Raw genomic sequence first — 9,347 nt, forward strand, 5'->3', positions numbered from 1 at the left:
TAAATTTTAAAAAACGAAGAACAAACACAAGAAAAAAACAACAACGCGAGGACGTGGTACATGCAAAGTACTATCAGACGCTTAAAGGTGGTTTTACGTTTCGAGCAAAGCTCTTCGTCAGAAACAGGAGACAGAAGAAAGTCCAAGAGAAAAGGAAGGCGGAGGAAAAAAATCGCCAACGATTCATTCTCAGAATTTTCATATCATAAACAGAATTAGGGACTACTTCCCTTATGCCCGAAGCAGTCCACATGTTGAGTTGGGTCAACATGTTGGGTCTGATAAAAAAAAAAAAAAAGAACTGAGTCTTTGCGTGATTCTGTAATTAATGATAACAAATTGATACTCTTTGTGTGTGTGTGTGTGTGTGTGTGTGTGTGTGTGTGTGTGTGCGCGCGCGCGCGCGAAAATCGATGGTTTCAAACAGGAAAAGTCAGCAAGTGAAGTTATTCTTGCATTAAAAGAAAAAATATAAAGAACAAATAAAGAGGAAAACAATTAGTTTTAAATCTACGTTGGCAAATAGATTTTACTCCAAACAATGAATAATTTATTCAATATTACACAGATATATTTAGCAGGTATGCATAAGATTTATTAATCTTCTGTGACCAATCGGAAAATTTTCATCTGTTTAACCTCGGATTTAGAAACGCCTATGATTTTCTTTTCAATAATGTTTATGGCCATGAATGTGTCCATATGGCCATGAAAGAAAAGCTATCTGAAGTTGAAACTACAGCTTTTCCTTAGTTGTAATGGCAAATACGAACTAATGAACATACATATATATATGTGTGTGTGTGTGTGTGTGTTTGCATATTTCTACCTCTGTAAGTGCGTACTTGCGTATGTATGTATGTATGTATGTATATGATATGGATTCAGAGAATCGCGCGGCTATCAAAGTAAACTCCTTTTACGGACCAGGCTATCAGTCCGTAAGCCGACTGTAGTGTTCATTTCCGTATGCTTCTTGCACACTGAAATTAATTCCATATAAAGAAGGTTGCGAAACGGCCGTATCCCTATTAAAATCAAGTGGTTAAATGAATATATATATTCACCTCTTAAACCTCCTGGTTAAGCTTTTATATATGTATAAATTTATGAATGTATGAATTAAAAAAAATGAATTAAATTATGCATTGATTTCGGCGTTGAGTATTCAAGTTGTTCTATCAAATGAACTACATACTCATTGTAGTAGTGTGTGAGCAGTTGGGTATTTCACAGACAAGGCCAAATTATTATAAACTCATTCAGTTTAACAGAAATATCAGTGTCGAGTGTCTATGATTTCATATACTAATCATCTGTAACTAATTGTAGTATTTTCAACATTTTCATCTAACATCCGAAAAAGAAACGCCTATCATTTTCACTTCCCTGTTGAATGTGGCCTCAGAATATTGACTTTTGCTTTCGTAAGATAAAAATCAATTTAGAGGTGACAAACCAAACGTAAATCCAAGGTTAGAATTATCATAAAACATTCTCGGTCACGGCCATTGAAGAACTGTACTTATTAAGCACAACAGTTGAGTGGTTTAAGAGTGAATTATTATTAAATTTACAGTTCCTATGGACTGAATCACTAGAAAATTATAGTATGGCTTATGACAATCAATCACGAATGACGAGCTGTATTGTACTTTGTACAACGAAACATACATAGTGTTATTTGTGTGATGTTATGAATCACGTAGTGTTGTGATATTGTACTTGTGTAGAGAAGTATCTAGTGACATGGTTGATATCGAAACTAATGAACCATATTGGTGTCATGAAGATGGCACATTACTAAATTATAGATCGCAAACGTGGTGAATCATATAGCTTATTAGGTCGTAAAACATTGCTGATTATTTCGTATTTCTCCCGTATATTAAGAAAAAGTCAACGTAATGAAGCCCATCTTGTTTCTCTATTCCACTCAAGTACTGGGGCAGATTCTACTCTCTTTGTTCCTCATTATGCGTCTCTCCTTCCCACCCTCTCTCTCCCCCTCTCTCACACACATACATGCATACATTTTTGAAAATGCATACTAATTGTGCCCAGTACAATTGTTATTGCATCACCCATATTCTTCAGGTTGACAGTGTACGAAAAAGCACGGTAGAAGCACGAGATTATGTTAGATAATTCCAAAGAATGTGAAAATGTTTGAAAGACGATAACTCGCGTTTTCAGATAATCAGATGAAGTCTCTTGGATTATCTGTTGTGTCAATAAAGGGGATTTAGAAGAAAAAAATTAAAGAATATGTTAAATAATCTAAGAAAAAGTGTTCATAAGTCAGGTATTTAGAAAGACCTGTTGAGTCCCTCGTAATGGTCGATGTTCTTATAGAAAGGTTTAGTGAAAATGAGATAGAAGCAGACATTCACACGCATACACTTATATACATATATACGCGCATTCATTTTTATATGCTTACCTTACAAAGTTGATTGGATATGCAAAATCATCATCCATTATGTAAAAATGGAGAAGCATGTGAAGGAGGTAAAATGATAAAATCTAGAATGTTTTGGAAGTTAGCCTGATGATTGTAGAATATTCCACTGCGATAAAATACCCTTGTAGGGACATTTTGAATATATTAATGATGGTCAGGCAATTCTCGGGGGTCTTTAAGTCTTTATAAGATGTTTGTTTCTTGTTGTGCAAAGCCCGTATTTCCTGATCCGTTGACGTATGACTTCGCTCTTTCAAATACCTTCTACTTGATGCTGTAGTCAATGTTCCGCTTTTTCAGTACTCAAATGGTGTTGGCTAGTGTCGTGGTTGGTTTTTGTCGGTGTGTCTGAAGATCTAGAAGTTTTCATTTGGAACAACATGACGAAGCTTAAGTATCTCTGTATAAATTACTCTGCCATGTTATATGGCATTGTGGAATAACAATAGCTGTAGCAATCTTCACCCCATCTATTCCATTTAGCAGAGAGGAACTATTATGTTCAACAGAATTGGGCAGGCTTAGCGAATATGGCCATATTCGTACGATCTACATATAACTGAGCTTAGGAAGACTCTGGAGTGGATGGTTGAAAAACATGAAGAAATGGACAGGAAGGACGTTTGTGGAAAACTTAAAGTTGTTTGATACCCGTAAAATTTGTGGGGTACAGCTGTGTCTCTTGTTGTGCTCCTACGACCCTTTCAGGCTAAGGAATCTTATTAATTGACCGGTAATGTAGGAAACTGATGATTCTTTGAGTTTTAATAAAACGGCAGGTAGCTGGAGTGGTAAGTCCTAAAATTTCTTTCTGTTTACCGATTGAGCCTTAAGTTATTCACTTTTACCATGTCAGGGATTACAAATTCTCGTCCGAGTATTTTGCTGGATGCGACTCAGTGTCATTGAAAAAGTCGAAAAAGGCCGAAATGCCATCTTTCTGGCCGCTGCTGGGACGAGTGTTCGTCTCTTTGATATTTATTGTTTTTAACATAGCCAGTCCAATTATCTCAAGAAAAATACTGCAGATCTAACCTATCAACAGTGTGTATATACTAAGTATGATACGTAGATGGATACTCCTTCATAGATTATTGCAATGTCTTAAATTCTGTGAACTCCATTTGCTGACACTCGGAAAAGGTGCCGATGAAAGGGAACTAGATGGACCGAATCGCCTTGTGTTTCGGTGATTACTAAATATTATCTTCCTTTGTTGAACAGTCGAAACGTGGTTCGTGCATCCCAGAGAAAAAAATTAAGTTTGTTTCGTTTAGTGAATTGTTTGAAACTACTAAAAGTTGCAGCTGTCGAGTAATTAGAAATGACTGTTCGTTGTTTTAAACTATTGAAATGCATTCTTAACAGTGTGTGATTAGCTCTTTGATTCATCTCACACAAGTAAAAATAATTTATTCAGTAGACTGTCAAGACGCTATGATCATACTTTATCTAACCAAAACTTCATACATTTTTCTTTTCTTTTTGTACATCAGTTTATCATGTACAAGTGTAAGAACATGAAAGTTATAGAAATGGAAATGAAGCTACGTGACATACGTCTTTCAAGCACGTATTAGAGACATAAGTGGGACACAATGGTTTCAACCTGAAAATCAAAACCAGTACTAATCTAAATAGCTCATCATTTTTGTACAGTACTTCTCTTCCACACTTGCTTTTAGTTCAAATATTGAGCGGACCTTATGAATTTTAATCTTTTGAGACTGATGAGATAAGATATATATTATGGTAGTGACAATATCGAGCATGACTCCTTCCTTAAAAACAGAATCCTTTGCCTTTGTTAATTACTAAAGTGAAAAATGAAGGAGACATAGATTCACTATGCTACATTGCAAATGAACTTAATGAACCTTGTTAATTGTTACCATTACCAGTTTCCTTGGATTCTGGAGCTTACCTGTATTAGTTGGGTTATGCATTTATATGTGTGTGTAAGTATATATATCATCTTATAAAAGAGAAGCCGATCTCTGTGTCTGTCACTTATTTTTACAAATGGAGTAGAAAAGTTGTTGAGAGAGAGAGAGAGAGAGAGTGTGTGTGTGTGTGTGCGTGACTGATAGATAGATAGTAGTGTTGTCACTATAGTAACTAACAAGTTTGATTAAAAACAGGAATTCAACACAACACAATACAGACTTCAAATTAGTTAAGTGGGGGGCGGTTATGTGTGTGTCTTTCAAGATACAGACACTACAATACAGACTAAAAAAACATTTTCAAAGGTACATGCATAATTAATAAATATTTTTAACGGCACTATAGCGACGGGAAATGACCCAGTATATATCATTTTATCTAGTTTCAGCTCATGAGCTGTGGCACCGCCATTATATAATTTTTATACTATCCTTATACATGACTTGCAACTTCTTTACATTCTTATAAAAACTGGTATGACTACGCATATATAAGTTGCTTAAGCATTTGGGTTACGATAACTTTATGTAGTGTACTTTGCCTAACAGATTTCAATGAGCCCCTGATCCCTCTCCAAGTTGAACACTTATTAATTTCAGTGCTACAACTGCTTTAAATAGTATTGGATTAAATATGAATCACAGATCTCTTCGCTGGATGTTTCATTATATTAACAACTTTCATCATTAATAGCTTTCAGAGATAATAAATGTATATGAAGCAAAAAAAAAAAAGATTATGCCATCACTATCTTCAGCTTTGTTACAAAAATATAACTGTATCATTAAAAAGATTGCTTTGTAACCATCTGGTTCTTGGTTCAATCAAGCTTGGAAAACCTTGAAAAATTATTCTCCTATAACCTCTGGGGGCCAATACATCGTTTTAACTTGCACTTTTTTTCATAGTCATGGGTCGGCTGGAATTTGTTGACTCAGATTTTCTACAGCTGAATGCCCTTCTTGTTACCAACCCTTACCTGTTTAGGGTTAGGGTTACCTGTTTCTTAGTAAAGTAACATTTCTTCATGGCTAGACAGATTTCCATGAAAAACTGGAAACAAACGGCCACAGCTTGTATGATGGTGACACTTCTTTACAACTATCATACGATGTCAAGACAAGGAAACGCTAACAGTACATTATATATATATATATATATATATATATATATATATATATATATATATATATCATTATCATCATCATTTAACGTCTGTTATTCATGCTGGCATGGGTTGGACGGTTTGACTGGGCTGGCATGCTGGAAGGCTGCGTCAAGCTCAGTCTGATTTGACATAGTTTTCTACGGCTGGATGACCTTCCTAATGCCAATCCCTCTGAGAGTGTAATGGGTGCTTTTACGTGCCACCGGTATCTGTCACGACTGCTACATTCCTTGGCTTGATGGGTCTTATTTACAATTGACGGATATTTGACCTCATCTTGTTTGTTGTTAATACACCGTTTTGGCTGATATAACAGCAATAACGGGCATATGGCGTAGTGGTTAAGAGCGCGGGCTACTAACACCAAGATTCCGAGTTCGATTCCAGACAGTGACCTGAATAACAACAACATCGAAAAATACTTTAAGAATGAGAACCCAGGTTCGAAATTTCCCCAAGATACCTGATGAAGGCCGGAGGATATATCAGCCGAAACGTTGTGTTAACAACAAACAAGATGAGGACAAATATCCGTCAATTGTAAATAATGTACATAATTCCTCATCTCTTAAATATAGAACTGTATTGATGGGTCTTCTTCTCAAGCACGACATAATGCCAAAGGTCTTGGTCATTGCCTCTGTGAGGCCGAACACTCGAAAGGAACTCAGCCACTTCGCCTCCGTGAGACCCAACGTTCAAAGGTTGATCTTTTACGTGCCACCAGCACGGGTGCAATTGGCTTGACGGGTCTTCTTAAGCAGAGCGCATGGTCAAAGGTCTCGGTCACTAGTCATTGCCTCTGTGAGGTTCAATGTTCGAAGATCACGCTTCACCACTCCGTCCCATGTCTTCCTGGGGCTACCTCTACCACAGGTTCCCTCCACAGTTCGTGATCAGCATTTCTTTACACAGCTGTCCTCGACCATACGCATCACATGACCATACCAGCGCAGTCATCTCTCTTGGACACCACATCTGATTCCTCTTATGCCTAACTTTTCTCTTAAGATGCTTACACTCTGTCGAACACTGTCATTGCACATCCAGCGAAGCATACTGCTTTCATTTCTCTCAAGCCTACACGTCCTTGGCTGTTATAGCCCATGTTTCACTGCTATGCAGCATAACTGCTCACACACAGGCACCAAACAATCTGCCTTTCACTCTCAGAAAGGCCCTTTGTTACCAGCAGGGATAGGACCTCTCTGAACTTTTCCCAACCTAATCTTATTCTCACAGATACGCTCTCGGAACAACCACCTCCACAACTAATCTGGTCGCCTACATACCGGAAGCTAACTACTACCTCTAGCTTGTTTCCAGTGGTAGTTGATGGAGTCTATTTTCCACACATGTTCAGCATTTATTATTCCTGTGCACCTTCCACATACAAAAGTTAGTTTCTCTGTTTACCTTCCTTTGATGTTGCTGCACCTTTTGTGTGTCCAAAGTTTATACTGGGTGCATCTTATGGAGTTTCTACCTACACCTTTTCTACAGATTGAGCAAGGCCATCTACCTGAGATTTGTGATTTGTGAGCCTTCCTACTTACTATGACTTTGAATTTTGCTAGGTTGACTCTAAGGCCCTTTGATTCTAGACCTTGTTTCCATACCTGGAACTTCTCTAGCTCAGGTAGTGATTCAGCTATAAAAGCAAGGTCATCTGCTTAGAGGAGCTCCCAGAAGCAGCCTGTCTTGAATTCCTGTTATTGCCTGGTGCACTACGATGAATAAGAGGGGGCTGAACACCGACCCTTGGTGAACCCCTATAGCACCTTGAATTCGTTGCCCACCCTCACCTTACTGGTAGCGTCCCTGTACAAGGCTTGTACAGCTCTCACCAACCACTCGTCTATCACTAGTTTCCGCATTGACCACCAGATCGTGGATAGGGGACTGTCAAAAGCTTTCTCCAAGTCAACAAAAGCCAAGTGCAGAGGTTTATCTTTGGCTAGATATTTTTCCTGCAGTTGCCTTACCAGAAATATAGCATCAGTGGTGCTGCTGCCTGGCACAAACCCAAACTGCATCTCATCTAGACTAACCCTGCCCCTGATTAGTTTGGCTATGACTCTCTCCGTAACTTTCATCACCTGATCCAACAATTTGATACCTCTGTAATTATTTCTATCTAAGGCATCACCTTTACCTTTGTAGAATTTGACTATGGTGCTGCTACACCTGTCATTGAGTATGACTCCTTCATGAACCACCTGATTTACAATACGGGTGACTAGACCATAAACCACACCACCAGATATTTTAAGCATCTCAGCAGTGATTCCTGATGGGCCAGGGGCTTTCCCTGTCTTCATATCCTTAATTGCTTTATCTACCAGGGCACTGTCAATTCGGATAGCTGGTCCCTCAGTTGCATCAACATTTGGCAGACTCTCCTTCCATTCATTCTCCATGTTCAGCAGTCTTTCATAATGGCATCTCCAAGCCTCTTTCTTTGCAGACTCATAAAAAGCAAGTGCACCATCATCCATGCAGACACATTTCTTTCCTATGGCATCACAATTTTCTCTCACACACCGTCTTGCAATCTGAAATACTTCAGTTTGTTGGTCCTCACAGCACTGAACATAGGCAACTTCATCTTTTCTGCTACTCCCTTGGCTAGATATACCTGTCTCCTAGCTTCCTTTTTGGCTATCTGATAGTTTCCTGCTGCCCCCACTCTTCCAGGCCTGTTTCTTTTCTCTAATGGACCTGTTTATGGTGTTGTTCCACCACCACATTACCCTAGGTCTGGAAGGGACTTTGCACCAGCCACAGATTTGGTCTGTGGTAGTCAGCAAGCTATCTCGCAGGAATTCCCAGTTGCCCTCTATGTCACAAGTTTGTAGCTGCTCCTTCTCATCAAATTTCTCAATAAGGATGTCCCTAAATCTCTGACCATACAAAGGGTCCTTAAGCTTCCAGATTCTTCTTTTCCACATTGGTCTGCTTCTTGGCATCAGTCTGGCCTGGAGTCTAAAGTCACTAACAACTAGTCTATGTTGGGGGTGGGGGGTTACATTCTTTACCAGAAAGAGTCTTTGCATTTAGGAGCAACCATGCATCCTGCTGTCTGGTGAGAATGAAATCTATCTGGCTAGCAGAGTCACCTGATTGATAGGTTATCAGGTGGCTGGCTGGCTGGCTTCCTGAAGTTGGTGTTGCAGATCAAAAGGTTATTCCCATCACAGAACTCCAGTAGCCTTGTTCCCTATTCATGTTGGGAACCGATTCAATGGAACCTATTGTTGATACTGAGCTGCCATCCAACATGCCCATTGAAATCCCCAGCCATGAAGATGAGATCATTGTCATTTGTCTTTGAGGTCATCTAGGTTTCTTTCAGTTTCCATCTACCAAAACTACTCACAAGGTTTTGAGTGGTCCAGGGCTATAATAGAAGACACTTACCCAAGGAGCCCCTTGCTAGGACAGAATCTAAAACCCTGTGGATGGGAAGCAAACTTCTTAACCACACAGCTACACTTGTGCTTTGTAAATGGAATTTACTAAACAGAAATTGTATGGAAATATACAGTGTGTATGTGTGTGTGTGTGTGTGTGTGTGTGTGTGTGTGTGTGAGGATTGATGAGTGGTTTTGCATGGGCAGATGTATTATTTTACTTTGTGTCTGTATCCCTGTTTACACTGATTTTTAAAACTGATGTGTTTATTGTATTCCTTTATGTCCTCTAAGTGAGTAATGCAAAAGCCATTCTGTCATTTCATTTCAAATTACAACATTGAACCTCTACTGA

Source organism: Octopus bimaculoides, chromosome 5, assembly GCF_001194135.2.
Source record: "Octopus bimaculoides isolate UCB-OBI-ISO-001 chromosome 5, ASM119413v2, whole genome shotgun sequence".
NCBI classification, from domain to species: Eukaryota; Metazoa; Mollusca; class Cephalopoda; order Octopoda; family Octopodidae; genus Octopus; species Octopus bimaculoides.